This window comes from Triplophysa rosa, linkage group LG1 (assembly GCF_024868665.1).
Source record: "Triplophysa rosa linkage group LG1, Trosa_1v2, whole genome shotgun sequence".
NCBI classification, from domain to species: Eukaryota; Metazoa; Chordata; class Actinopteri; order Cypriniformes; family Nemacheilidae; genus Triplophysa; species Triplophysa rosa.
In genome coordinates this window covers 39,884,486-39,895,584 of record NC_079890.1, presented here as the reverse complement: position 1 = coordinate 39,895,584, position 11,099 = coordinate 39,884,486, and positions in this window count along the sequence as shown.

Genomic DNA, 11,099 nt, shown 5'->3' with positions numbered 1-11,099 from the left:
AACGATGACGTCACGCACATGCGCATTATATGTTCATTCGTGCAAGTATACCCAAAACAATATGGCGGCCTGCGATACTGTGTGCTTGTTCTTTTCAACATTTGTATTAATGTTTCTCCAGCAAAAAAACCAGCGGAGACAGCATGATACAGTGTTTTCATTTGTTTTCCCGGATCCGTGTAAATGCAGATCGTTTTGACAACGCTTCACAAATGCAAAGGAAAATCTTCTGTGTTTATCATCGTGGTCTCACAACGTGTCTACACCGGACGCGACGCGACAATACAACACAATAGAACCCTGTTTTTATCAGCTAAGAAATATTTCTAAAATTAGGCGGGTTTTGAATTTTAAGAACACTGAGAAGCTTATTCATGCCTTCATTTTACCCCAAAAAAATAAAAAAAAAACATAATAAAATAAAAAAAAAATAAAAAATAAAAAAAATTAAAAAAAAAAAAAAAAAAAAAAAACAAAAAAAAAAAAAAAAAAAAAAAAAAAAAGAAAAATAAAACAAAAATAAAATAAATAAAAAAGAAAACCAAAAAAATTAAGAATAAATTTAATAATAAAAAAAAAAAAAATAAAAAGGATAGATCCTTTATACTTAGCTGAAATTCTGAGTCCTTATGTAACAGTGAGATGTTTGAGGTCATCTTGTAAAGACTTGCTGGTAGTTCCAAGAACTAAATACAAAACGATTGGTGACAGAGCTTTTGCAGTGAGAGCTCCTAAATTATGGAACAGTTTGCCTGAAGATATCAGAATGTCTGATTGAAAACGTATTTCTATAGATGTGCTTTTTTGTGATATCTGTTGCATTGTTTCTTTGGTGTTCTGTAATGCTAGCTATGTAACGCACTTTGTGCGTGTAGCTTGAAAGTGCTGTATGAATAAAATTTTACTTACTTACATTATAATTTAAAATTTAGTCCACACCGGATGTGGCGTGACGTGACAATCCCATTGTATTGATTGATTGTTGAATTTGTGTTTCAGATCGTATAAGAAAAACCTTTCTGAGGCTGAAGTTCTCCTCCAGTGATGATGTAAAAGCCGAGAGCGACAAAATCCTCCATCAGGTGAGAAAAAGAGTCTTAAAATACAAAAGTAAAAGTGATGATTTAAGAGAGAAGTGACATATGAGAGTGTTTGATGTGTGTAAATATATGAGATGAGTGATGATGAGAGAATGAGAAATGACAGTATAAGTGAAATCTATGATGAATTTTAGCTGCAGTCTGCTCTGGCATCACACATCTCTGATTTTAATCTGTCCTGGACACAACTACCTGAGAAAGAAGAAGAACAGACGGAGGACGGAGGCAAGTACACACACTTTAAAATGTACTGAAGTGACACCTGTAGCCAGGGGCGGTCCTAGACCATTTGGTGCCCTAGGCGAGCTTGACTGATGGCGTCCCTTCCCCACGAGAAAAGAACTCATGTCTGAAGAATTGCACATTTATTTAAACAATGATAATACAAACAATATAACAATATGTTCAAAAGAATAAACCTGTTCAATAATAAATATACAAAAAATAAACTGTAATAAATAAACGCTAATTGACAGCTAAAGATCACGACAGAATTGTCATTTCTTTTAGTTAAGTTTAATTTATTTTTTATGTCAAAGTATTGTTGTAGATAAAGGGATGGCAAAAACTGTTGAAAAAAATAAATAGACATTATAATTTTAATTATAATTTTGTTTTCTCGCCGCATATTTGGCGCCCCTCACTAGATGGCGCCCTAGGCAAGCGCCTATGTCGCCTGTAGGAAGCACCGCCACTGCCTGTAGCTCCTGTATTATGATGTGACTTACTGCTTAAGTAACACAGCATCATTGAGTAAAAAACAGTAGTTGTAACTGCATCCAGAAACCATAATTCTGGGATGGGGGATCAAATGTGCGGCGGGGTGGAGTAGGAGGAGGTTCTTTACAGGGCTGCGCAACTTCTCCACATTTCCTCAGTTACTTCACCAGCCACATGTAACAGAAAGAATGCATTTACCTGTTGTAGTGAATGCAGCAGCGTGCGGATTATGGTCAATTAATTCAGAGTAATTCAACGTCCCAGTATTACTCACTAGCAAGAGAGGAAATGAATGTGGTTCGAGCAAAAAAACAAGATGAACAAAAAAAAACCAAATCCACGATAGATTACATGGGGAAGAAATGTACTGGATAAATGTATTTAAAAATGTGGTCTTTACTATTAAGTGTAATAATAAAAAATATATAGAATACTTAAATTTATTTACATTTATTCATTTGGCAGATGATTTTATCCAAAGCGATTTAGAAGTAGGAGAGCATATTTTGTCAACACGCTAAACAGTACCGTTAGTTTACAAGGCCATGCTACTAGAGGATTAAAGCTGGAGTAAGCAAAGGAGAGAATCAACAACAATATATTTTTATTTTTATTTTAGACAGACAGTTATTGGTTATAGTCAAATAAATGTGGAACAGGTATGTTTTGAGCTGTTTATATAAGTTGTGAAGGATGCTGCAGTTCGGGTGGAGGCTGGTGTTCATTCCACCACAGGGGAACCCAATGAGTAAAGGTTTTTGCAACCGATTTGGTGCGTTGCTGTGATGGAACAACCAGGCGTTACTCATTTCCAGACCGAAGGTGATGGGAGGGGATGTAGACCTCGAGCACTGAGTTAAGGTAGATCGTCCTGAAGGCCAGTGTCCGAGATTTAAACTTGATGCGGGCGGCCACTGGCAGTCAGTGAAGTGAAATCAGGACGGGTGTTACATGGGTTCTTTTAGGCTGATTGAAAACTAGACGTGCAGCTGCATTCTGGATATATAATATGATTTACTGAATCTTTGTTTTATTTACAGGTTCTTGTGTTAAACATCTTTAACCTGGCCCTGGATGTACAGACTGAATCTTAAATGCAAATGCTCCTTGATTTTACTCAGTGACTTCTATAATTGTTCTTCTCTATTAAATGTCATAAATCCTCACTGTATTTGTGTTGTTGGTGTCATAGCAAGTGTTGGGTAGTAATTAGTAATTAGTTACTGTAATTTAATTACTTTTCCCTTGAAAAAGTAAAGTAAGGGATTACTCTTATTTTTTTCTGTAATTTAATTACAGTTACTTTTGATGTAATTCAACTAAATACTGTGTGTAATATATGTGTGTGTGCAATAGTGGAATTGACATAAAAACTCAAAGTCTAACTTTAAAATCCTTGCTTTAATGGATAATTCTCACATTTGTAATACTTTGGTCAGTTAATAAGAATACTTTATGTAGTTTAATATTATTTATTTAAATGAATTAAAAGAGACATTTCATGTCTATACTTGAATCACTTAACTAATCAAGGTTGATGTAGGATATAGAAAATAATTAGTAATAAGTAATGAAATTCTTTTTGGAGAGAGTCATTTGTACAGTAATCTAATTACACTATTGAATATGTAATTAGTCATCAATTACTTTTTCAGAGTAACTTGCACAACACTGGACATAGCTCAAGATCATAGCATTTTATTTTATAGCTATTTATTTCATTTTATTTTATGCAAGATCCCTTTTAAAACTCTTTCTATTTACCCATCATTGTATTTACACTTGTTTATTTTCTATATATTGTTCATATCTGTACTTTGCTTTAAAACCATCTGGCAACATTATAAATGTTAACAGTCATAATAAAGCTAAAAGTGAATCTGTGTGCAGTGCAGTATGAATAGATTTCGCCTCAAAGGTCCTCTCCTGACTGCAGTGCACTGGTGATCTAGCGGAGGGCAGAAGTGTAACACTCAGTGCAATAGAATTATATATGTAATGTAAGGGATAATGTACAGGCAGCCGGTTGTTATCGCAGAAATAAGCCCAGACACAGTGCTCGTGGGTATCCGGCGGTCAATGGGGCCTGCACAAATCGAGAAAGATATTTTTATAATCTAATATAAATGTAAATAAGCTCAGAGCATTCCCTTAATAATATCTTTGTATTCTCACTAAGAAAAAGGCTTCCTCGTCTTTTAAGTAGAAAAGATTATGTATTTTCAAGATGTCATCCAGACCTGTACTTACAAATGTTCACCAGCAGAGGTCAAAATGACACAAGAAACATGAATCTGAAAGAGAATTATAATGAATTCATGGTAAGGATGTGAAATAAATACATGTATGTTGTGTTCTTCTGTGCATGTTGACCAGTAGGTGGCAGTAGAGGTTGCTGTTATGTGTGTGTATGCGGAGATAGGAGAAGAAAAGTGAGAAGTGTTCCACCTGCGACTGCATGCGCTGTACGATTCTGCTACTGCATTGGGTTGAATAAAAGTAGTCTTTATTTCAGTATGCCTCCTCATTACTTCCTACTAAGGACATAACAAATTGGCGACGAGGTATTTTTTGTTATGAGGATGGCTGCTGTTTCTTCGTTTCCCACGCCGTTTTTGCCATGTCCTGGAGATCCAGCTATCCCTTTCGACACGTGGATACGCATGTTCCAGAATTATTTGCTTGTTGTTGGTGCTTCTGGAGATGGATGGCCGGTTGCACGCAGACGAGCACTGCTTCTACATTGTCTGGGGACTGAAGGCCAGCGATTGTTTTATGCCTTGCCGGATCAAGGTGATTCTATGGAAGATGCGATTGCGGCCTTGAAAGCGCACTTTACTCCTCGACGGAACATAGTGGCTGATCAGGAAACGAGTTCAAGCTCCGGGAGAATCCATTATTCAGTACGTTGCTGCTCTACGGGACTTAGCGGCTACTTGTGACTTTGCAGCTACGCAGGATGACATGTTGCGTGATCAGCTGGTGGAGAATGTGTACAGTCATCGGATTCGTGAGAGGTTGCTTTTGGAATCTGACTTGACTCTTGAAAAAGCCATTACTATTGCCTCTCAAACAGAAGCTGCTGGTGAACAAGCCAAACTTTTATCGAGTCATCGTTCAGTACCTGTGCAAGTGATACATGCCAGGTCTCCATCTGCAGCAGTGCGTCGTCGCCGTACACTGCCTCCGAAGCCGCCGTCTACAGCGCGTTCTTCAAAATCTTCGTCTTCTGCACCTGGTTCGTCGGCCCGTGAGTGTTTTCGATGTGGGTCTACGAAACACCTCGCGAATGACCGTTGCTGTCCTGCTGCATCGGCACAGTGTAATCACTGTCAAAAGAGGGGACATTATTCGCGGGTGTGTCGTTCGGGACAAGCTCGCTCAGTGTGTGAAATTGACTTGCCTGAAGTGCAGATTCTTTACATGCATGATTCTTTGACGGATAAAATTCGGTGCACTGCTGTCATTACGACCGCGACTACTTCTGTGCCTGTCGATCTTACCGTGGATACTGGATCGTCTGTTTCTACCTTACCAAAACTTTTGTATGAAACTCACTTCAAGAAAGACGCCCTTCTGCCTCCGTCATTGAAACTGGTGACGTACTCTTGTCATCCGATTTCCGTAATTGGATGCTTTCCTGTCACTGTCTCTACAGTAAGGATGACATCACCTGCTCCACGTCGTTCTTTGTGGTTGAATCGGGTACAGCTTTGCTTGGGATGGATCTTATTAATGGATTACATCTTCGTTTCGAAGGCAATTCAGTTCTGCCAGCGCAGATTTCAACTCCTGTGCTGAGATTGTCTGCTTTGTCGCCTGCTGAGTTTGATTCTGCCTCCGCATCATGCTCGGAACTGAGTGCATTACGCGCACAAATAGCTCGCGGGTGGCCTTCTTCTACAACTTCAGTGGATATTCTTCTACGTCCATATTTTCAGCTACGCGAAGAACTAAGTGTGCAGCAGGATTATGTGTTCAGGGGACAGCACCTTGTTGTTCCTGTCGCGCTACGGCACACATTGGTTAAGTTAGCTCACGCAGGTCATCAGGGAATTGTGCGTACCAAACAACGGCTTCGTGAACTGTACTGGTGGCCAGGCATTGATTGCCTAGTTAAAGAGCACATACAGACCTGTCACCTGTGTCTGTCCTCTGACAAAACTGCCAACACCTCAACTGCGCCGTTGCAGCCAGTACCTTTTCCGTCTGTTCCGTGGGACAAGGTAGCTATTGATGTGGTGGGCCCCTTTGAAACCGCTGTGGGAGACTGTCGTTATGCGCTGACATTGATTGACTATCACAGTAAGTGGCCTGAAGTTGCTTTCACCGCTTCCGTCACTGCTCAGAATGTTATCGCCTTCTTGTCGTCTGTGTTTAGCAGATATGGCAATCCACGTACTGTCGTGTCGGATAACGGGACTCAATTCACATCTGCTGAGTTTTCTAAATTTTTGAAAGAGAGAGACATTCACCACGTACGTACTTCTTTGTACCACCCAGCTGCGAATGGAGCTGTGGAACGGTTTCATCGCGTGTTGAAAAGCTGCATTCAGTCTGCTGTTCTGGAAGCAAAGCCGTGGAAAGTGTATCGTGCTACACCTCATTCTGCTACGGGGTTATCCCCGTTTGAGTTGCTTCATGGAAGAAAGATGCGAACGCAATGTTCTTCCTCCTCCCCTTCCGCAGACGGATGTTCCTGCGCTTCTTCAGCGAGTTTCTTTGAATCAACAGAAACTGAAAGCATACACTGATTCTAAACGTGTAGCTCGCACTCCTGATTTTAAAGTGGGGGATTGGGTGCGTGTGCGCATTCCAACTCATGTTCCGAAAGCACATCCGAAATTTGCTAATCCTCGCCAAATTGTGCGTAAACTTGGGGTGTGTACTTACCTGTTATCCGACGGAAAGAAATGGCATGCTTCTCATCTGGCTCGTTCTGTTGCACCTGTTTCGGAGGCTACTGACACAGATGCCGTGGACTTGTCATTTCAGTTACTTCCTCCTCCTCCTCCAGAGCCTCAGGCTCCTGAAGTTTTTAAAAGGGTTTCTACCCGTGTGAGCCGACCTCCTCGTTGGATGGAAGGTTACGTTACATAGTATAGTGCATTACGTGACTATAAAGTTTGAGTAATTCATCTTATAATAGATGTTCATTTGTATGCTACATTCTAATAATTCTTGTAATGCTTTATATTTTTCTTAGTCTAATTGCAAGTAATTGTGTTATAACAAAGTGTATACTTGGTACTTTAGTAACTTTGTTATGGGATTTTATTGTTCGTAAATGTGTGTGTCAGTGGACGACACCTGAGCTGTGATATGAAAAGAAAAACTCAATGGGAGCAGCAGTGAGAGGAGCTGCATTGGGAGGAGCTGCAGTGAGAGGAGCTGCAGTGGGAGGGGCTGCAGTGGGAGGGGCTGCAGTGGGAGGAGCTGCAGTAAGAGGAGCTGCAGTGAGAGGAGCAGCAGTGATAGGAGCAGCAGTGGGAGGAGCTGCAGTGAGAGGAGCAGCAGTGGGAGGGGCTGCAGTGAGATGAGCTGCAGTGAGAAGGACGCATGCAGTGAGTAGAGCTGACGAGTGGGGAGAGCTGCAGGTGAGGAGGGGCAGCAGTGGAGGGAGGCTGCAGTGAGGCATAGAGGGCTAGCAGTGGGAGGCTGCAGTGATGAGGAGCAGCTACGTGGGAGGAGCAGCAAATAAAGAGTGCTGCGAGTAGAGGACAGGCAGTGGGACGGGCTCAGATGAGAGGAGAAGCATAGTGGAGGGCTGCCCAGTGAGAGGAGCAGCAGGGACGAGATGTATAGTGAGAGCGCAGTGCAGTTGCGTGAAGGAGCAAGCAGTTGGGAGCGTCGGGCAGAAAATGCTGCTGGAGGGTAACACAGGCGAGGGGCGCATTGCAGGAGACAGGAGAGATCAAGTAGGAGGCAGTGAGGAGCTGCACGTGAAGAGGAGCAGCAGTGGAGGAGCTATAGGAGTGCAGAGGCGCAGCGGTGCTTAGAGAGCAGCAGTGGGAGGGGAGGAGGCAGCAGTGGGAGGGCTGCAGTGGGAGGAGCAGCAGTGGGAGGGGCAGCGGTGAGAGGAGCAGTAGTGGGAGGGGCTGCGGTGAGAGGAGCAGCAGTGGGAGGGGCTGCAGTGGGAGGAGCTGCAGTGAGAGGAGCAGCAGTGAGAGGAGCAGCAGTGGGAGGAGCAGCAGTGGAGGGCGCTGCAGTGGGAGGAGCGGCGGTGAGAGGAGCAGCAGTGGGAGGGCTGCAGTGGGAGGAGCAGCAGTGGGAGGGGCAGCGGTGAGAGGAGCAGTAGTGGGAGGGGCTGCGGTGAGAGGAGCAGCAGTGGGAGGGGCTGCAGTGGGAGGAGCTGCAGTGAGAGGAGCAGCAGTGAGAGGAGCAGCAGTGGGAGGAGCAGCAGTGGGAGGGGCTGCAGTGGGAGGAGCAGTGGTGGGAGGAGCTGATGAGAATACACACACACACACATAAAATAGTGTGTAAGAAACTCATTTTGTTACAGTGAAACACAAGCTGAATACTCGCCAGTGTAGCGAATATAAAAATGTGTTGTTCTATGGCAGGTCGATCCATCCTTCACTTGTAGTTCGTTACGATTGTCCGGCTGTCCAGAAGCCCAGTTGTTGTAGTCGACATTACTCTGATCAGACCACATCCAGTGAACAGTACTACTCCTGAACAGTCCAATCCAAAGCGTTTCATCCGCTGTGAGGTTTAACACCTCATTATATTCTGTCAGATCATGAATGCAACCTAATGTTATCTATTTATCTCTGCAGTATGTCAAAGCATTAATCAAGGTCTTCTCAAAATGTGCACGGGCAAACTGCCGTGAACACAAGCCGTCCAGAACTGAAACATCAGGGCCGGATTATGCATAGACGGGATTAGGCGAGTGCCCTGGGGCACCAGCCAATAGGGGGGCACCAAGTGATTAAGATAAGGACTAGACTTTTAAAATATTTTTATTGCTTTGCTGGAAGAAATGCATATACAAAATGAACAGTCAATTGTACAATATAAACAGAGAGAGAATATAAAATATATACATATAAAGAATTGCGATTGGTTCATGTCACAGTGTATTTTTCCCCTCTGCCCCAGTCAGGGCTCGCCAATTTATAATATTAAATTCAAAATGGATAGGCATCAGTTTAGCGGTTGTGCAAAACGTAATTTAAAAAAGAGAAGGTATCACGACACATAGCCACCCTTCGAAACGTACCTGCAATATCAAGTTTCTTTCTTAGAACTGAAGAAAAGACATCGGCATCGCATCACCAGCAGAAGGCAGCGAAACTAATGCCTCAACCAGTACGACTCAAGCAGCAGCTAATCCTGTAAGCAAAAGCAGTAACCCGTTGTAATTGCTTTTATCGTTTCTCAGTTTGTAAGTCGTTTTGGATAAAACTAAGTGTCTGCTCAATTACTACATGTAAATATAAATGCAGGTTACCAACTGTGAGGGCGAGAGATCTTTCTCTCGATTTAAAGCTACAACAGAGAATATAATCTCTCTAAAATTCTTTTAGTGGTATGGACAACTCTTAACTGAACGAATTTTACTGCCCTGCTACCTAAGCAGCCATCTATCGGCTGAAATCACACTTGTAACTTTGGTGTGCGGGTAGGTTCACAAGCCCCGCCCATCACCTGCTTTACGGCATACTTGGGTTTTACTCGTAGCCTGTGTGAAGTTAACCAACAGCTAATAATAAGACGAAACAATCTAGTTCAACACAAGTCTCCAAACCATCACCGTGGCAGAGCAAAAAAAAAGAAAGAGGAAAAGAGAGAGAGTGATCGAGAGAAACGTTTCGTTTAACGGCAAACGACATGGCTTCAAGCAAGAAAGCATATTTTTTGTCCGAACGGGAAACAAGAAAGATGCCAACAATTCTAGAAAATAAATGAAACACCAAAAACTGCATGTGGTACCATGGCGAAGACCAACTGTTTGTTGATACATGAAATTATGGAGGGAACGTCGAACAGCGTCGCTTAGGGACGTAATGACGTATGCCATTAATCGAACTATGTAGTGTAACTCACTAGCTTACTCAGAATAAGGCAAATAATTTGATTACTGACATCCATGTAAACGTGGTCAGTACTTCGAAGTGCGTATCAAACTGTCACGTGATTTTTAGCAAACGAGGCTTCATTATGTCATTACTGTTTCGAAACGTTTCAAAACTCCACGACATTTCGCCAGTAGGGGATGTTGAACTGAAAGTAAACTCATAAACCAGTGTTTATAACTGATTTAACTGTAAATGAAGTTAAGTTTAATTATTTTGTTAGTAAAAAAACTGTATCAAAATATTAATTGCATTTTCTGTATTTATAATTTGTTATTTTGTTATTACTTTTTATTATTATTATTTCTTCTTTATTTTGCCAGTGCTTTGGTATAAGTTGTCTATTTCTTTTTGTCTGTTTATTTTTAGGAGCTGGGGAGGACCAGAAGTGGGCAGACTAGTTCCATCGGGTGCTGGGAATTCTCCAACTGCTCTTTGGTTTAGCCTGCCTCACTGCTGGTGATCCCCAGCCTCTTGTTGTTTGATGTCTTTTCCTGCATTCTCCCTTGGCGAAATTGTGTGCTTGTCACATATAGCTGTGACTCTTATTACTTACAATAAATCTTTGTGATGTTTTAAAGGGGTCGTTGGCTTGCCCAAAAATTATTTGAGTATTTAATAAAAGCATATTTTGATATTCACGTCTCATGGTCCTTATGGTCTATTAGAAACCTGAACCTGTGTGTCCTGTATTTTTATTTCCCAGATAAACATACTGGGTGGCATAGTCGATCAAACTTATTTACTCACATGTACACTTGGCGGTCTTGAGGTTGATCCTCTATAGGCCTGAGTAATGTTCCCCTCCTTTTTCTTGTTTTGTCCCTCATTCCCCTGTCCCTTCCCTGAGGCCCGGTCACATATTGTATGTCAAATGCCAAATTATCCAACATATAAGATGAGTGCAGTAAAACGTCAAAGGTCAAGTGTAGCCTATGGGACCATTTTGAGATCAACCGTGTGTGGTGTGTGATGGCAAATCATAACACTTGTCAATTTTGAATCACATGCACTCGTACCACCTTCATTTATTGGATGGGCATAGGTGTAGCCAAAACATCTACTGTTCTTAAGGATACAAAAAAAAACCAATAAAGAAACGCTATTTTAAATGACTCCTAGAATGATGTGAAGACGCTTCAACCAAGATTCGAATCCTCAACGAAAGCACGTCTACTAAGATCACTAACCACTCCCC